Raw genomic sequence first — 7,864 nt, 5'->3', positions numbered from 1 at the left:
ATATTGACAGGAAAGATTGAAGGGAAAAGGAGTGGAGAGGAAGAGCATGGATGTAAAGCTTGAAGGGAAAGTACACTGTAGTTGAAAGTTGTGGAATAGGCTAGCTGGTACATGTGCATGTATGTATCAGAGAGTTGTGAAATAACATGATCGCTTAAATCTAATGACACCTGAATGGAATAAACATCATAATATTATATACATTGGAAAATGTTTGCCATTTTTCTCATTTTAAAATTAGTACATTGTATCAAAAGTACTGTATTTCTCTTTCAGACCCCCCTCACTCTCTTATTTCTAAAACGTCTCTTTCTCTTCTCCCGTCTCTCCATACGCCACAAGTATTTGTTCCAAATACAAGCTCTCTCAATATCTCTTGACTCTCTCTCATATCACATGATTTCTGTTTCTAAGACCCCCTCTCTATATATACATTGTATGTACATGTATTAATTTTATTTCTCAGACCCCAACCCCCTTTGTTATATCTGTTGCTATTAAAGGCCCCTAAATCTATCTTCATACTGATGGTATATTATTTGGTTTCTCAAGCCTGTCCCTTTTTTCTTCGTACTAGTTTCAAAGACTCACTCTGCATATTCATTTTCCGACCTCTCTCGACCCCCTCCTTTTTCAAATGCATTACTCGTGTATTCCTTCCTCGATCACTGCTTGAATTAGCCTATCATACAATTTATTTGTTTCTCATACTCGAGTCTCTGTCTCTCCCCTTCTCTCTTTCTGATTCTTAAACTTTACAATGTTTGTTTACAAGACTACTTTCTACTCTCTACATTGATCAGTTTGTCTAGAAACATGTACAGTACGTCACATGTATGAAGGACAATTACACCACTATTGCATGAAGTCATTATGCACTTTATTCACTTCTTTATGTTCAAGCACTTTTTTTTCATGAAGGTACAGATGTAATCTGATCATCCAATATCCAAGAAGTATTGTAATACAAACTAGAACTATTACTCAATGTGATTAATACCCCCAAAACTAAACACTGAGGCAGTTAGCTCAACAGGCAATGATTACTTTGTATGCTTCTCTTTGAAAAAAAAAAACCATGACAACGTATTGTTCAACATTGAATGAAATTAACAGTAATGTGTTATTTTGCTCACTGATAGTCACATGTGCCATATTTCAAGTCAAGTGCTCAAAACGTGAGTGAGTAAAGTAAGTAAATCAGCAATTTCTATGATTTTCATTTAAAAATATTGTTACCATGTCAACACAATGTTTGACATTAAGAAAAAATGAAGTTTGCACAACTATATGTCATAGCTGTCACATGTGCCAAATTTCAAGTCAAATGCTCAAAAATCTGAGGGAGTTAGGTGAATTCACAATATCATTGTATGATTTTCTTTCAAAATATGCTGTCACCATGTATTGTGTAGAGCCCACTAATGTCAACAATAATCGACCAGTAGAGTCATAACAACCACTAATGTGACTGTCATATCTACAAGCTATATGCTTACTTGACGACAGTCTTCTGCATTTACACTCCCTTAATTCAGTCAGATCATTTGATTTTCTTTATTCCGAGTGGTTCCCAATCGACGCGTTCTCTTACTCTTTTCTGTAATCTGTACACGTATATCTCAATTTCATATTCGGATGTACACACTGCATGTTTCATTCTCTTGTAAACAAAAAGAAATGACTGTACTTCATTTTTGTAATGTTATGATCTATGCAGAAAATTCTTAATGTTCAATGTACCCCCTCCCAATTTCGCAGCCCCTCCATCACGACAACGCCCAACTCTTCAACAACCTGCAGCAACGACCCATTCATTCAATACGCGAGTCCGCCCTCCTCGATATACCCAGTTCACTCATCCGTCACACTATGGAATAACCCCCACCATCACGCCTCAACCCATGTTACGTCCATCCTTTGCTTCAGTAGTTCGCGGAACAAATAATGCTATGTCCCCCTATCCCAACGTCTGCGAACTGTGTGGTGAGCCTAATCATCGGGCGTGATCATGCCGTCATGGTATCCAACTTCAATGCAGACGTTGCTCTCAATACGGTCACAAAGCAAAAGTTTGCCCCTATTAGGTAGCTGGCCACGAAGAGTGTGCCAAAGACACAGAAGTAAGCTCCGTAAACCCTCCTGCTAATGTTTTGCCAAGAAATGAGTATTCGAAATGTTCTTCTATATTATCACGTATTAAAGGTTTAAAAATCGCTCATCTTAATGTCAGGAGCCTTATTGATAAGATTGATGAAATTCGATTATTACTGAACAGGATTCACTTTGATTTATTATGCTTATCTGAAACATGGCTTCACGAATTGATTAGTGATGATTTGATATCAATTGATGATTATGTACTTGTACGCAAAGATAGAGTAGAAAAAAGACGTGGTGGAGGAGTTTGTATATACATTCATAAAACGCTATCTTTCATTATAAGACAGGACCTTTTTTCAGACTCTCTGGAAGCTGTATGGATTGAATTGTTACAAACTAGGATGGAAAATTTAATCGTTGGTTGTGTATATAGACCACCTAATGCAGATAGGTTGTATTTTGATTGTTTTTTGGATATTCTTGAGAAAATAACAGATGAAAATAAAGAGAATGTGATTTTGGGAGATTTGAATTATGATTATAAGTTTGATGAAAATTTGTGTAATAATCCTATCAATTTGATTGAAAATTTGTTTTTGTTAACACAAATCGTTCACAAGCCGACGAGGGTAACAGATAAATCATCAAAGTGTTTAGATCATATACTTACCAGTTTCCCTCATAAACATACTGTCTGTAATGTAGCTAAGATTTCAATCAGCGATCATTATCTTATATCACATGTGTTGACATGAGGATAAGTACTGATAGGAAACATAAAGAAATTGTCTTCCGTGATTTTAATGCGTTTGATGAGATTAGGTTCTTGGATGATCTTAAGAGAGTTTTTTCAATGAATGATTTCACGGATGAGGCAGAAGGAGTTAATGAAAAATGGATAAAATGGAAAACTATATTTTTACAAGTATGTGATATGCACGCCCCTTTAAAAAGGGTAAGAGTTAAACAGAGATGTTGTCCATGGATCACAAAAGATATTGTAAAGCTGATTTATAAAAGAGACTATTTAAAGAAAAAATGTGAATCCCAACCTCTTTTTAAGAAGGAATATCAAAGAGTTAGAAACAGTATTACAAAACTTAGACACAGTAGTAAAAAGAAGTATATGAATGTTATGTTAGATAAATGTAAAAATGACAGTAAGAGAGTGTGGAGAGAACTGAATAGAGTCACGGGTAGAAAACGTAAAGAAGATAACTTTCCGATGGAATTGACTGCCGATAAATTGAATGAATATTTTGTTAATGTCGGTAAACAAATAGTAGAAGGTGGTAAAAGTACTTTTCAATGGAATCATTCTGAATGTATTTATGAGTTTATTTTTGATTGTGTCTCTGTCGATAGCATTCGTAATTCTCTCATAAATCTTGGTAAAGATAGCAACCTTGACATTCTGAGTTTTGATTCTAAGTTGTTATGTATAGCTGCTCCTGTCATTTCTGAAACACTTTGTATTATATATAATAAGAGTTTGACTGATGGAATTGTTCCCACTGAATGGAAAAGGGCTAAAACGACGCCTATATACAAGGGCAAAGGAAGTAAAAATGATCCTTCAAATTATAGACCAATTTCTGTCGCTTGTCATGTATCAAAAATTTTTGAAAAGCAGATTAAAGATCAGTTATTGGCATATCTTCAGCAAAATGATTTGATTAACATAGATCAAGCTGCATTCTTGCCCCATCACTCAACTAACACTTGTCTCCATCGAGCTGTTGATGATTGGTTGGAGTCTTTTAACGATCGTGAAGTAGTTGCAGCATGTTTCCTTGATATTTCTAAGTGTTTCGATACAATTGATCATACGTTATTATTGCATAAGTTGGAATGTTATGGCATCAAGGGCAAACAATTGAAATGGTTTTCTGACTATTTAACTGGTAGGAGTCAAAATGTTTTTTTGTCATGGTCATCTCTCAACATCTGAAAGTATTACGACAGGGGTACCACAAGGGAGTGTACTTGGGCCTATACTTTTCCTCATATTTATTAATGATATTTCCGAATCTGTATATTCATGTTCCTGTAATGTATTCGCAGATGATGTAGTAATTTATTGTTCGCACAAAGATACTGATAGAGTTACATCAATGTTGCAAAATGATCTGAACTCGATATATAGATGGTACAAGAGAAACAGATTAAGTATTAATTTAGATAAGACTAAGGTAATGTTATTAAGTCCACGGTGCTCCAAAAGTTTGAACATTTTTCTTGATGGAAAAAGGATTGAACAGGTTCATGATTTTAGGTATTTGGGTGTTATAATAGACGACCATCTTCATTGGGATGCACACGTACAAAATTTAGCCAAATCTATTTCTATGAAATTATTTATGTTACGAAAAATGAACCAATTTTTGGATAAAGATTCACTTAAACTTTTGTATACTGCAGTTGTTCAACCGTGTATTGATTATTCATGCTCCGTTTGGGGAAATTGCTCTGCTAAAAATAGAAATATTCTATATCGATTACAAAAGAGGGCAGCACGAATCATCACATCAAATTTTGATTACGAAACTGCAAATGGGAATGACATAATCAAGGTTTTGAATTTGCAAGCATTTGAAAATAGAAGGAATTATTTTTTGTCAACGCTCATGTATAAATGCATCCCTGGACTTGCCCCCACCCGAATGTGCAATAATATTGAGATGACTTTTGACAGGCATGGGTTTAATACAAGAGCAGCTGATTCTTTGAATGTGGTACCACCTAAACCGAATGTAGAGTGTTTTAAAAGCTGTTTTAGATATGCAGGAGGAAAGGTATGGAACTCACTACCAAATGTTTTAAAGAAATCAAAGTCATTGTCAGCTTTTAAGTTGTTATATAAGAAAATGTATTTTCACTGATTTTATCAAACGCCCTGTTTTTACATAATATGTACCATATTATTTTTTGTCACACTGTGTTACCCACACTTGCCTGGTGCAAATTATGTGTGCATGGATCCCTGAATGTGTGTTATGGGTATACATGCATTCGACTGTTTAGGTTAAACGGGCATGACTGCCAGATTGCATGTAATCTATTTATTAGTGTAGATTTTTACATAGAATTTCTATCTGCTTTTTATGATCGTGGACTTGTTGATTCAAGTCCTTTCTGGCAGAGTTTTTACATTCCTTTTGTACACCAAATGGTATGATTGTGTATATAATCTTGCATCATTTTATTCACTGTTTTAATATATTCTTTTGTATCATATTGTTTCATTATATCATACTTAGACTGGTTACTACTGATTTCAATTTAACGTATTGCTCCTTTCAGCTCTGATTGCTTGTTTAATTGTAGTGGTTTTTATGCTTATTTATGTAACATGATTTTTGTATTTATATACGGTTGGATTGTACAGGACCTTGATGTAAAACAGCATTCACTTGCTGATCTTGTTATCCTGTCAAAATATGTTGAAATAAATAAAATAAAATAAATAAATAAAATAGATTCATTTGTATTTGGATCGTGTAATGTCATAACAACCACTAATATCATCATAACATGTCGACGACAAATGTCATAATGGCCATAACACTAATGTCATAACACGTCGACGACAACTGTCAAAATCGGATTAACCACAAATGTCATAACACGTCGACGACAAATGTCAAAATTTCCATATAACTGCAAATGTCATAACACGTCGACGACAAATGTTAAAATCGAATTAATCACAAAATGTCGACCACAAATGTCAATTTTTTTTCAAATTTACTGCAAATGTCATAACGCGTCACAGGGGAGGATCTAGGAATTCCGTAAAGGAGGCGCCTTTACAAAATCACAGACTGGCGCGACCCCCCCCCCCCCCATTTTCTTCTTTTTATTTCTGTTGTTTTAACAAAATATAGAGAGGGGGCACAAGAGAGGGAAGCGCCCCCTCTCGATCCGCGATTGCGTCAACCACAAATGTCAAAATCGGATTAACCACAAATGTCATAACACCTCGACCAGAAATGTCAAAATTTCCAAATTTACTGCAATAATGTCATAACGCGTCACAGGGGAAGATCCAGGAATTCCGTAAAGGGGAGGCGCCTTTACAAAATCAAAAGCTGGCGCAACCAGCTTCCTTTTTATTTCATTTTATTTCTTTTTGTTTTAACAAAAATAGAGAAGGAGAGGGGCGCCGCGCCGCCCCTCTAGAACCGCGACTGCGTCAACCACAAAACCCAGTCCTTGCATTACAGGGAGGCGACTTTTCAAAACTATACAAGCTGGCGCAACCCGCCCCCCCCCCCCCCCCCCCCATTTTTTAGGTGATCCGAGTATCCTCTCGGATCACCTATTGTATCTGTACGGATTCTTTCTTTCTTTATTTCTGGACAAAAGTTGTGCAGAGGTTAGTTCAGAAAGTGCATTGCCTATCAATGTCAAACTTATACCATATATGTATCATGTCGCAAAGACGACAGCGCAAGTAAAATCATAGTGATCAGTCAACCGTGACGTCACTATGACGTCATTATATGAAAACACATTTTCATGCATATCTCATTAATGGAATGGAATATTTCAATGAAATTTACGTCACATATATTTCAAGTCAAGCGAATTCTACTCATATTCTCAAAATTCATATTTATTTTAAAACGCGCGCGTACGCGCGCGTTCAAATATTCGTATGCTCAAATCGAGCTCAAATTTTTTTTGCACACGTTTCAGACCATTTGGAACATTTTTTGAAAAATTGAAAAAATTGGACGGACGTACGCGCGTGCACATATTCGCACACACAGCTCATATGCAATGGAAATTTCCCGTTTTTTTACACTTATCGGATGCCTAAAATGTCAAGGAATATTTCTACCAAGTTTCCAGTCAATCTGACTCAATATGACGTCATACGGGCCCGTCAAAGTTGATATTCCGCGCGCGCGTCAATGGCGATATACAGTGCAACGATGCCAAAAAAACGCCAATTTTAAATCCGATTTTACTCGTCAGGATGGACAGTAACCCCCCATTTTCTTTACATATTCTGAAAGCTGATGAGTTGGACATGTTATTTCATGGGTTGGCGATGCTGGTAAAATGATTAAAAGATATCAAATTTCTTAATAAAGTAAAAAAGGTAAATTTTCAAAATGACGTCATCAAATTTCAAGTTCACTCGAGCGTATCTCACTTATCCTTTGCCAATTTACACCCAGATTTCAGTATGTTGTAGCTTTTTAAATGATCTTTCATTAATATTATTACAACATTTTGATAGGATGACGGCATCACCTCGTAAAAATGGATTGAAAGTAATATTGTCAAATTTGACCTGTTTACGTGTTATCTCTATGGGACAGCAGTTTTTCTGGCAGTGAAAATTGACATGACTCTCTTTTTCGAGCACTAGCTCACTAATGCTTCAGTGAATTTCTCCCAGATTTTAGTATGTTGTAGCTGAGACTTTGGGCTATTGCACATGTGCCCTCCATTTTTTCATACGATGTCGGCATCACGTCGAAAAACTTGGTTGAAAATGGCACGAGGCTTCGATGCAGCGTCATTTTGCTTAATACACAGGGCCTATGGAGAATGAAATAGGTCATTGCGTAGCGCATCCGACTCGTAATCCTAAGGTCCCTGGTTCGAGGCTCACCCCTGCCAATTTTTTTTTTTAATTTTTTAAACACTTTTTTCTTCTTTTTCTTTAGTTAATCTTAATCTCCCTTTCCTTACTTTATCTTTTTCTGATTTTTTAATGCTTCTCCTTCAAATTTCTATAAAATAG

Source organism: Diadema antillarum, unplaced genomic scaffold (genome assembly GCF_040938485.1).
Source record: "Diadema antillarum isolate AM-2024a unplaced genomic scaffold, OU_Dant_1.0 scf00000095, whole genome shotgun sequence".
NCBI lineage: Eukaryota > Metazoa > Echinodermata > Echinoidea > Diadematoida > Diadematidae > Diadema > Diadema antillarum.
Note: the sequence above shows the minus strand (reverse complement) of the source record.